Below are 12,550 nucleotides of genomic sequence, written 5' to 3'. Positions count from 1 at the left end.
TATCAACTTCCTCCTTTCTGTTGTATTCCACTTTCTGATATGTCCTCCTTTTTTTTGTCTTGGACAAACATCTCTTAAATTGTCTTTCAGCCTCTAGACTTTTCTCACTCTCTTTTGTTCAAAAGCCAAGTATAATTTTAATGTGCTTAAAGCAAAATTATGATCATGGCACTTCACCATCCAAAAAAATTCAGTAATTCTCCATTGCCTAGGATGCTAAATATCTCTCTTCTTGGCATGGCATTTAAGACCTATCACAAGAATGTTCCTGAACTCATACTCTGCAGGTTTATTTCCTCTCTGCTCAGTATCAAAGCTTTTATTTTCCAGTGGAGCTGGCATAAGGGGGATTTCACCTTCTAGTTCTTTTTTCATGGTTTTCACCATGTATCCCACAATTCATTGTATCCTAATCTATCTAGTTAGTTCCCACTGTAGTTGTAAGCAGTCAATTAATCCTTTTTCCCCAGAGTAGAACTCAAGCTATAAGAACAGCTGTTAATATAGTAGAACAGTAGTCTAGCTACTATAGATGCATTCTATAATTTAATACAGGTTAAGTGAGGTATTATTGCCCCAATTTACAAAGGCGCATACAGACAATTAACAAAATTGTATGATTTATTCATTTAGCTACAACCTAAAAGTAGAGATTTCAATTCATCTGTGTTAGGCTTTAAACCTCATGTTCTTTCCTTCATAGCAGTTGTTTTCAAACTATTTAATGTGATTTGCAAGTACCAGGAGTTTAAGATATACAATGAAAAAGGAAGAAGTAAAATGTGCAGGTTGTAAGCCCCATTGCCTGGCTCTCTTTCTTTTAAGAAAAGAAGGATAAAAGAAGAAAATATACTTAGAGAAACATTTTTTTGGAAAATAGCTGAACCTCTTTTGCATGATGAAATTTGCCAACCCTTTTGTGCTTCTTGATAGTTTAAAATAATTTTTATAGCAATTTCTAGCCACAGTTCTCTTTACTAGATTGGAAGCTATTTGAAAGTAATTAACAATGTCTTACTCAGTTTCTATTGTTCATAATATTGACAACTCAAATAAAGTTAAATGAATACATGAGTCTACCTCTGTAGTAAGCATATAATTTTACACAAAGGGGTTATGTTAATTCAAATAATGCCATCACCCTTTATTCTCCACGTGTAGTTTCATATGTTGCTTCTCTACAATCATTTATATGTCAATTATAAAATCTTATTTTTCTGCTGAAAACAGAATGTAAAATATACACTTTTATATGAAGTTAAAGAAATGAAATTCAACTGTGTGTTACTCAGTATCTCTAGGAAAGATAATTCATTGCATTATATAACCTGGCAGTTAGATGTTAACTTTTCAAAATAGATTGTGAGTTCTTTCTCAAAGAAAAGAGATATCCGAATTTTCTAAAGTAAGTTAAATGGTATAACTTGTATCCTAGGTCTTTTGAATGTCTAGGCAATAATAAGACAATATGGATATTTACTGAACTGCACTGGGATGCTTATAAGAGAACAAGTCAACTGTCATTTTCTTATCTATTCTTTTTTTTTATTATTTTTACTTTATTTTACTTTACAATACTGTATTGGTTTTGCCATACATTGACATGAATCCACCACGGGTGTACATGTGATCCCAAACATGAACCCCCCTCCCATCTCCCTCCCCATAACATCCCTCTGGGTCATCCCCATGCACCAGCCCCAAGCATGCTGTATCCTGCATTGGACATAGACTGGTGATTTGATTCTTACATGATAGTATACATGTTTCAATGCCATTCTCCCAAATCATCCCACCCTCTCCCTCTCCCTGAGTCCAGAAGTCCGCTATACACATCTGTGTCTTTTTTGCTGTCTTGCATACAGGGTCATCATTGCCATCTTTCTAAATTCCATATATATGTGTTAGTATACTGTATTGGTGTTTTTCTTTCTGGCTTACTTCACTCTGTATAATCGGCTCCAGTTTTATCCATCTCATCAGAACTGATTCAAATGTATTCTTTTTAACGGCTGAGTAATACTCCATTGTGTATACGTACCACAGCTTTCTTATCCATTCATCTGCTGATGGACATCTAGGTTGTTTCCATGTCCTGGCTATTATAAACAGTGCTGCGATGAACATTGGGGTACATGTGTCTCTTTCAATTCTGGTTTCCTTGGTGTGTATCCCCAGCAGTAGGATTGCTGTGTCATAAGGCAGTTCTATTTGCAATTTTTTGAGGAAAGGCTGCCTACTAGTTCACTTAGATCCTCCTACCGATGCATTTGGAATTGACTACTCATATTCTCATAAAGAGCAGTAGTTTAAAAATTGTGGAAAAAATTAAAAGATGAATAGTAAAACTATTTTTAAATATTTTTTTTAAAGAACTATCTTTTTATACTACATTTACTATGCTAATATCATTCAAAGATAACTTTTATCCTCAAGATGTTCCAATAAACATGATGAGTCATTTCAATATGCTACGCTTCATGGAGCATTTTAAATAAACCTGAAAATCAATTATAGGCAAATGGATGTTTTGCTGCTGGTGGCCACACTCAGAAGGAGAATCCTACTTCCTATGACAATATGGATCTAATGAAGAGCAGCTATGCGTTGAAAAGGTGTGTCCTAAAATAATTATGATAAACACACAGAAAAGAGAGATGATAAATTATCATCTCTCTGCTGTGGATGTGAGGTTTCTTTTTGTTTTGTTTTCTCATTTTGCCTTCAATTATAAATCACATATCATGGGATATATTCTTCCATTCCAATATGTGATATGCATTATTGGGAAGACACTTTATACTCAACAGAAAGAAGTATACTGCATATAAATATCTGTGTTGTTCAAGAAAATCTGAGAATAAGCTAGCTTTGAAAAAAAAAAAAGAGTGAAATGTGAAGAGCAAGGTGAATGTACTACATTGGACTATCAAACTGAAAAATTTCTTAACACATTTAGAAATGAATGATGATCAATCCCTTTGGGCTTCCCTGGTGGTGATGTGGTAAAGAATTTGCTTGCCCATCCAGGAGATGCAAGAAACACAAGTTTGATCCCTGGATTGGGAAGATCCTCTGAAGTAGGAAGTGGCAACTCACTGCAGTATTCTTGCCTGGGAAATCCCATGGACAGAGGAACCTGGTGGGCTATATTCCTTGGTGTTGCAAAAGAGTCAAACAGGACTTAGTGATTAAACAACAAACAGTAACAACAACACAATCCTTTTAATTATTATTAATTTATTATTTTTGTTTGTTTCAGAAAAGAGAGTCAGAATTCTGTTCATTCTTTTGGCTTGTATATTTGAGGATTACAAATCTAATTCTGTTGAGAAGAATTAGTCAGGGGCCCTTTTCTTCTCTTGCAAGATATTCTCATTGTTTACAAGCTCTGAGACTAGGTCCTCGCATAACCATTAATTGTAAGAATGCATATATTTGAAATAATGTTTATAATTTTAATATTTAGATTTAACATCAACAAAAATTTAAGGAGCATTTTTTTCTACCACTAAGGATGCATTAAGTCATTAAAGATACATAGTCTAGTGGCAGAATTTGGCAGACCAAGAGCAATCACAACAATACAGAGTCATTAAGTGCTCTAATTCTCTCTTTTAACTGGTGCTATGAAAACACACAGTATGAGAACAGAAGAGGTATATTAGAGATACTGACATCTTCAGGAGGTTTTGAAGCATAAGTAGAAGTGTTCTAGATGGCAAGGCAGGGAAAAGACATACCCAGTAGCATAACCCAATAAAGCATGGAATGGTCAATAAATTGCCAAGGAAACACAGATGTATAGAACAGTCTTATGGACTCTGTGGGAGAGGGCGAGGGTGGGATGATTTGGGAGAATGGCATTGAAACATGTATAATATCATATGTGAAACCAAACTCCAGTTGATTCGATGCATGATACAGGATGCTTGGGGCTGGTGCACTGGGATGACCCAGAGGGATGGTATGGGGAGGAAGGTGGGAGGGGGGTTCAGGATGGGGAACATGTGTACATCCGTAGCAGATTCATGTTGATGTATGGCAAAACCAATACAATATTGTAAAGTAAAAAAAAAAAAAAAAAAAAGCCAAGGAAAATATGTCTGTAGGAGAGTGATTTTAGCTGAAGTTGTGGAAGACCTCTATTTCTGTAGGACTTTATTGTTTACACCATGGTTTCTATTGGTCTGCATACCAAAAAAAGGGGGAAAAAAAAAAACATGAAACAGTGGATGCAAGTATGACTATCTCTTATTTATCAAGCTCAGTGAAAAGCATGACTTACCTACAGAGATACAGCAAGGAAATAACATGATTGTGGCTACAATTTCAGGTGTCCCAGCTCTTGGTTTGTTGGTTTTTTTTTTTCCTACAACAAAATTCTGCTCTAGTTCTCATTCGTACACGTTCAAATATCAGACACAAAAATGCAAAGTAATGAGAAAGGGCAAAGAAATTCAGGAATTAGGCAGACCTGGATTTGAATCACAGACTTGGTCTTGTTGAAAGAACTTGATTTTAATTCTTTCTTTTAATATAAATTTATTTATTTTAATTGGAGGTTAATTATGTTGCAATATTGTGTTGGTTCTACCATACATCAACATGAATCCACCACAGGTATACACGTGTTCCCCATCCTGAACTCCCCTCCCTCCTCCCTCCCCGTACCATCCCTCTGTGTCAGTCTTTTGGACTCTGTGGGAGAAGGCGAGGGTGGGATGATTTGGGAAAATGGCATTGATTTTAATTCTTAACTTCTTGGAAAATATTTCTAAACTTATAAAACAGAACATTCACTGATACATAATAAATATTCAGTTAATGATGGCTATTGTTATTTGCAAAAAGAAATCTTAATGACACAGATAACCATGATGATGTGATTACTCATCTAGAGCCAGCCATCCTAGATTGCAAAGGGAAATGGGCCTTAGGAAGCATCACAATGAACAAAGCTAGTGGAGGTAATGGAATTCCAGCTGAGCTATTGCAATTCCTAAAAGATGATGCTGTGAAAGTGCTGCACTTAATATGCCAGCAAGTTTGGAAAGCTCAGCAGTGGCCACAGGATTGGGAAAGGTCAGGTTTCATTCCAATCGCAAAGAAAAAGCAATACCAAAGTATGTTCAATTGCACTGCACAATTGTATTTATCTCATATGCTAGCAAAATTATTCTCAAGATTCTCCAAGCCAGGCTTCAACAGTATATGAACCAAGAGCTTCCAGGTATTTAAACTGGATTTAGAAAAGGCAGAGGAACCAAAGATTAAATTGCCAACATCCATTGGATCATAGAAAAAAATAGAAGTTCAGAGAAACATCTTCTTCTGCTTTATTGACTACACCAAAGCCTTTGACTGTATGGATCACAACAAACCATGGAATATTCTTCAACAGATGGGAATACCAGATCATCTTACCTGCTTCCTGAGAAATCTGTATACAGGTCAAGAATCAAGAGTTAGAACCAGACATGGAACAAAGGACTGGTTCCGAATTGGGCAAGGAGTATATCAAGTCTGTATATTGTCACTGTGCTTATTTAACTTCTATGCAGAGTACATCATGCGAAATGCCAGACTGGATGAAGCATAAACTGGAATCAAGATGTCCAGCAGAAATATTAATAACCTCACATATGCAGATGACACCACCCTAATGGCAGAAAGCAAAGAGGAACTGAAGAGTCTCTTGATGAAGGCAAAAGAGGAAAGTGAAAAATCTGGCTTAAAACTCAACATTCAAAAAACTAAGATCATGGCACCCGGCCCCATCACTTCGTGGCAAAGAGATGGGAAAACAATGGAAACAGTGAGAGACTTTATTTTCTTGGACTCCAAAATCAGCACAGATGGTGACTGCAGCCATGAAATTAAATGATGCTTGCTTTTTGGAAGAAAAGCTACGGCCAATCTAGACAGCATATTAAAAAGCAGAGATATTACTTTACAGACAAAGTTCTGTCTAGTCAAACATATTATTTTTCCAGTAGTCATGTATGGATGTTAGAGTTGGACTATAAAGAAAGCTGAGCACAGAAGAATTGATACTTTTGAACTATAGTGTTAAAGAAGGCTCTTGAGGGTCCCTGGGACTGCACACAGATCAAACCAGACAATTCTAAAGGAAATCAGTACTGAATATTCTTTGGAAGGACTGATGCTAAAGTTAAAACCAATACTTTGGCCACCTGATGCAAAGAAATGACTTATTGGAAAAGACCCTGAGTTTGGGAAAGATTGAAGGCAGGAGGAGAAGGGGATGACAGAGGATGAAATGTTGGATGACATCACAGACTCAATGGACATGAGTGTGAGCAAGCTCCAGAATTGGTGATGGACACGGAGGCCTGGTGTGCTATAGTCGATGGGGTCACAAAGGGTTGGACGTGGTAGAGCAGCTGAAATGAACTGATAGTTATTTGATTATCACTATCATTGTTATTTTATTTTACATGAGATATGCATATCTTTCAAAAATAATCACTGTTTTGGTTTGCTAAGAAATATTTTCAAACTTGTTTTATGCTACGTTATATTGCATTTGTCTGTTTAAATTATCTTGTCTTCTTTATTTTTAGTCCCTAAACTCCTTATGAATAAGTAAACATTTATTCCTGTACTCCTGATGTTTAGTTCCACTATTATTGCAAGGCTGAGATATTAAAAAAAAAAAAATTGAGGGAAATAAACAAAATCTTGTCATATAATAGTTGTGTAATGTAAATTATATTTGTTATATTTTATTATTTAATTTAAATGATGAATTACTTTATAAACTTAAGATCTGACATCTACCTGCCATGCCCCAAATAAGCAAATCAGTTTACTATATTCCTCATCATTATTATCCCACAATCTGCTTTTAAAGATGAAGGAAGAGTTTATCAGATGAAGACTGAAGGAAGATATAGTACATTCATTTGTATAAACATCTTAAAGATAAAGATAAAATTTAGGTGAGTATGCTTGCTTAAGCTCCTAGTGGAGACTAATGTCCTGACCAGTGTTAAGAATACTGAAACTAATAGTGCATCATTTATTTTTATAATTACTCCTAAATATATAGTCAATTTTACAATATTACTGAAGCAAGCCCAGATATGCTTATTAAGAGAAATATTTGCAAAAGTGCTTAACATGATCCAAGTTTTGCTGGTATCTAATCAAGCCAATTTTGATTTGTGCTGTTACAGATTTATTATCACATAACACGGACAATTGTACTGTCAATGTATTAATATCTGAGCAATATATAATTGCTCCCAATTACTAATAATGTTCTAATTTAAGTAGACCTCTGGTCTCAGATAATTTACCTGTAGGTTCTATAATGTTTTATAAAGTATATTTTGGAAGGAATGTAATTTTCCTTTATTTCAACTACTGTTTGATATGAGAATCCAATGTATATTCCAGGAGTAGAAATTAAAATTAATGATGCTCTAAGCCAGGATAAGTAAAAAATAATAAATTTCAGAATACGAATATACATTGAGGTGATAAAGTTAGAGACGTGGTCTGTCCGGCTGTAAGTGAAAAGTAGGTCAGAATCAATACAGTAAGGTTTAGACCTGTTAAAGGGGCTAATCTAACACCACAGGGTCCAGCAGGTAATGAAAATAGGGCATTGCTCCCCAAAGGCTGCAACTTACTGCTGCTATTTGGGAAAAAGAAGATTCTAAGGTGAAAAGTGTCCCATTCACATACTAATGTGATTTAGTTTATCAAGCTGTGTGAAGTTTACATTGGCAAGCTGCAAGTAGAGTTTAGGGCTGGTGAGAAAAATTAGGGCAAATTTCAACTGAAACAAATGGAGAAGGCAATGGCACCCCACTCCAGTACTCTTGCTTGGAAAATCCCATGGATGGAGGAGCCTGGTAGGCTGCAGTGCATGGGTTTGCAAACAGTTGGACACGACTGAGTGACTTCACTTTCACTTTTCACTTTCATGCATTGGAGAAGGAAATGGCAACCCACTCCAGTGTTCTCGCCTGGAGAATCCCAGGGACGGGGGAGCCTGGTGGGCTGCCATCTATGGGTTCGCACAGAGTCAGACATGACTGAAGCGACTTAGCAGCACAGCAACAATTGAAACAGAAGAATAGACAAGAGAGAATTAGAATATGGGGTATGCCTATGAATTTACCTCTTTGGGTCACCCAAGACTTAGTGAGAAATTAACGGAAGGAAAGAATTAAATTAGACTGACTTCCCTGGTAGCTCAGCTGGTAAAGAATCAGCCTGCATTGCAGGAGTCCCCACTTGGATTCCTGGGTCAGGAAGAACCTCTGGAGAAGGGATAGGCTACCCACTCCAGTATTCGTGGGCTTCCCTGTTGTCTCAGCTGGTAAAGAATCTGCCTGCAATACAGGAGACCTGGGTTCAGTCCCTGGGTTGGAAAGATCCCCTGGGGAAGGGAAAGGCTACCCACTCTAGTCTTCTGGCCTAGAGAATTTCACGGACTGTGTAGTCCATGGGGTCACAATGAGTCAGACAGGACTGAGCAACCTTCACTTCGAATTCATCATTGTCCTTAATACAGATTCCTATTTCAGAAAAACTTTGAAATTGGGGCTGACATTAAAGAAGAGCTGGTAGTTCTAAAACCTAACAGCTTTTAGATAAACACTGTTCTTTAAAAGTGATGAACAAACTTTTAGAACAGTAATCCTGGAAGATAGCCACTACATTTCTTTCAGAAGTGAAGCAGAAATGCAAGGAATTCTCTCAAAGGTATTAAAAAAGAGCTAAAAACCCATCCAAGATAATTGTCTTCTTGAATTATGGGATTTTCTCTAATAATGTAAGAGACTTGGCCACATGATGAATACTGACTCTCACAAAAGAGTGTGTGTGTGTGTATATATATATATATACTGGAGCAGGCTGCCATTTCCTCTTTCAGGGTACCTTTTTGATCCAGGGATTGAACTCTAGTCTCCTGGCTCTCTGCATTGCAGGCAGATTCTTTACCCACTGCAGACTGATTGCAGCCATGGAATTAAAAGACCCTTGCTCCTTGGAAGAAAATCTGTGACAAACATAAACAATGTGTTAAAAAGCAGAGACATCACTTTGCCAACAAATGTCTGCATTGTCAAAGCTATGGTTTTTCCCGCAGTCATGTGAGAATGTGAGAGGTGGACCATGAAGTCTGTGAGTAGAACTGATACTTTCAAACTGTGGTGTTGGAGAAGACTCCTGAGAGTCCCTTGGGCAGCAGGAGATCAAACCAGTCAATCCTAAAAGAAATCAACCCTGAATATTCATTGAAAGGATTATCTCTGGAGTTCTAATACTTTGACCACATGATGTTGAGAGCCAACTGATTGGAAAAGACTCTGATGCTGGGAAAGATTGAAGGCAAAAGGAGAGGAGGGGCAGCAGAAAACAAAATTGTTAGATAACATCACTGACTCAATGGACATGAGTTGGAGTAAATTCCGGGAAATAGTGGGGAACAGGGAAGCCTGGTGTGCTATAGTACATGGGTTTGAAAAGAGTTGGAATCTACTTAGAGACTGAACAACAGCAAAACATATTTTACAACTTTTCTTTGAGAAATCAAAAGACAATGTTGAGATGTCATGTAGTTAATTGGCAAAGCATATTTAGAGTAGGATTAGGGAATGATATTCATTTGATCAAATCATAAGAACCTGAAGACACAAATAGATATCTTTTCTTGGTTGTGTTTTACTTATGCTATTCTAAAATTCTTCTTTTTATATGTTACTCCAAACTGAAGTTTTATTTAGGTACAAGTTTGCAAAATAATTTCTCTTTCAGCCTGTTTAGAGTGATGTGAGCCCACCTTAACTTTAGGGGACAGAAAGAGGCCTGCAGGTCAGCTGAAAGTAATCAAAATAGTGTTTAATATACTGTGGTTAGAAAGGAATTACTGTATATTTCTTTTGAATTCATTTTATTCTGAAAAAACTGTAACTTCTTTTTCTATCTAAATATTCCCATTCCAACTTTGTCTCTTCAATAGATAAAGGTGAAAGTTTTAAAATAAATCCTTTGTTACATTTACATTTATTTAAATCCCTAATTGCATCCTTGGTAATTTCTGTTTTCTTTATTATAAAAAAGAACAATTTGGGAGAACTGTATTATTTTATCTTGATTATATAGTAAAGACATATTAATCATCATTAAATAACAATAAAACATAATGATTCTCCTAAGTGTTAACATTATCATAAAATGCCAGGACAATTCAGAATGTTAAGATTTTAGAAATTATTTGAAGGGACAATAAAAGGGTAAATTTAAGTTTTTTACATCTCCTCACATTTGTAGCTCTAGGCTGATGAGAATGATAATTTGGTAGGTTGTGATTAACAAAACATGCTAGCTTTTAGGCTTCAGAGAAAGAAGTGGGAGTTACAACTGGTAGCTATATTAACATTACCATACCATCATTTAATTATATTTCTTCCTCATTCACCAGAAATTTTTACTTATCTGTCATTAACCTCTATCTTTAAATAAGTTTTTGCTGTAAAATGACAAAATGTGTACATAATTTTCTCTTATGTATTATCTACAAAAATTTTATTTTTTTGTTTTTTGTGATCATATTTGCATTTATTTATTTTAAAAATTGTAGTATAGTTGATATTAGTTTCAGATATACAGCATAGTGGTTGATATCTTCATAGATTACATATATAATATCAGAAAACAGGGCATCTGATGATTAGTATTTTACTGAAATTCTCGTTGCAAAGCTGTGTAAGTATATATATTTGTGTGTGTTTGCATGTACAGTAAATTACAATATAAACTGTATATCTCACCATATTTTGTGTCAAAACTGAACGCCAAGTTTCCAACCTATCAAGGCATATATCAACAGGGCTTACAGCTCTGAATTAAGTTAAAAATACTCACTTATAATAATAATGTAAGAATAATATTGTAAGATAATACATGTAAGATAATATTGTTTAGCTCTTCTAAACAAAAGCTACTGTAAAACATTTTCTCACTGTCTTCTCAGATTGTACCTCCCTCAGTTTTACAGGAAGACTGTAGAAGTCAGGACCCAGAAATGAGAAACCACACATCAGTATTCAGTTTCATCCTCCAGGGATTAACAGATAACCTGCAAATGCAGATTTTGACTTTTATATTTCTACTCATCACATACATGTTGAATATAATTGGAAACCTGGTCATCATAACCCTCATATTAGCGGATTCTCACCTTAAAACTGCGATGTACTTTTTTCTCCAAAATTTTTCCTTCTTAGAAATCTCATTCACTTCTGCCTGCATTCCTAGATTCTTGTACAGTATATTAACAGGAAACAGGACCGTTACTTATAACGCTTGCCTGTTCCAACTAGTTTTTACATCTATGTTTGGTGTAACAGAATTCTTTCTCTTGGTCACCCTGTCCTATGATCGTTATGTTGCCATGTGCAAACCCCTGCATTACATGACCATCATGAACCACAGATTCTGCAAAATGCTTTTCTTCTGCTGTTGGATAACCACTTTCTTAATTGTTTTTCCACCGTTTTGCTTGGGACTGAATCTGGAATTCTGTGACTCTGTCATTGATCACGTTTTTTTGTGACGTTTATCCACTCCTGAAGATCTCATGCTCAGATCCATGGTTCATGGAAGAGATAACTCTTGTTTGCTGTGTGTTGATATTTATCATGACTCTTATATGTGTTGTTCTGTCCTACATATGTGTCATCAGAACAGTTCTAAGATTCCCCTCTGCCCAGCCAAAGACAAAATCTTTTCCCACCTGTTCTTTCCACTTTGTTGTGGTTTCTATCACCTATGGCAGCTGCATGCTTGTCTATATCAAACTTTCATCAAAAGATGAAATGACTATCAATAAGGAAGTAGTAATACTTATGACTTCCATTTTCCCCATGTTAAACCCATTTATTTATACTCTGAGAAATAAACAAGTGAAACAAGCATTTAGTGATTTACTCAAAAGAATTCTACAGGTCTCAAAGAACTAACAGAATGTTGAGGTCAGGTTCCCTAAACAATTGTCTTATGTGTATATCCTCTATTATCTCTTCCTAAGTGAGATCTGGTCTTCTATTCTGATTAAGTCATTTCTTTTTTCTTCTTTTTTTTTTTTACTTAATATTCAACTTTATTTTCTCCTTGCCCAGTTTTATTTATTTATTTATATTTTTTAACCATTTATCATTCATTATTATTATTTTGTGTTTTTACTTTACAATATTGTATTGGTTCTGCCATACATCAACATGAATCCAGCACGGGTGTACACATGTTCCCCATCTTGAACCCCCCTCCCACCTCCCTCCCCATACCATCTCTCTGGGTCATCCCAGTGCACCAGCCCCAAGCATCCTGAATCCTGCATCAAACCTGACTGGCGACATAAATCACAGCAGGATCCTCTATGACCCACCTCCCAGAATACGGGAAATAAAAGTAAAAATAAACAAATGGGACCTAATTAAACTTAAAACTTCTGCACAACAGAGGAAACTATAAGCAAGGTGAAAAGACAGCCTTCGGAATGGGAGAA

At 35.9% G+C, this 12,550-nt stretch overlaps 1 protein-coding gene and 1 pseudogene across 1 annotated transcript in view; one reads left to right on the top strand and one right to left on the bottom strand.

Moving 5' to 3' along the window:
• CADM2 (cell adhesion molecule 2) overlaps positions 1-12,550 on the bottom strand; it is a 391,593-nt gene that overhangs the window by 37,637 nt on the left and 341,406 nt on the right. The window lies entirely within an intron of this gene.
• On the top strand, positions 11,069-12,005 carry LOC128045741 (olfactory receptor 6C2-like; annotated as a pseudogene).

This window comes from Budorcas taxicolor, chromosome 1 (genome assembly GCF_023091745.1).
Source record: "Budorcas taxicolor isolate Tak-1 chromosome 1, Takin1.1, whole genome shotgun sequence".
NCBI lineage: Eukaryota > Metazoa > Chordata > Mammalia > Artiodactyla > Bovidae > Budorcas > Budorcas taxicolor.
The sequence above is the reverse complement of the archived record's forward strand: the minus strand, read 5'-3'. Positions and strand labels throughout refer to the sequence as shown.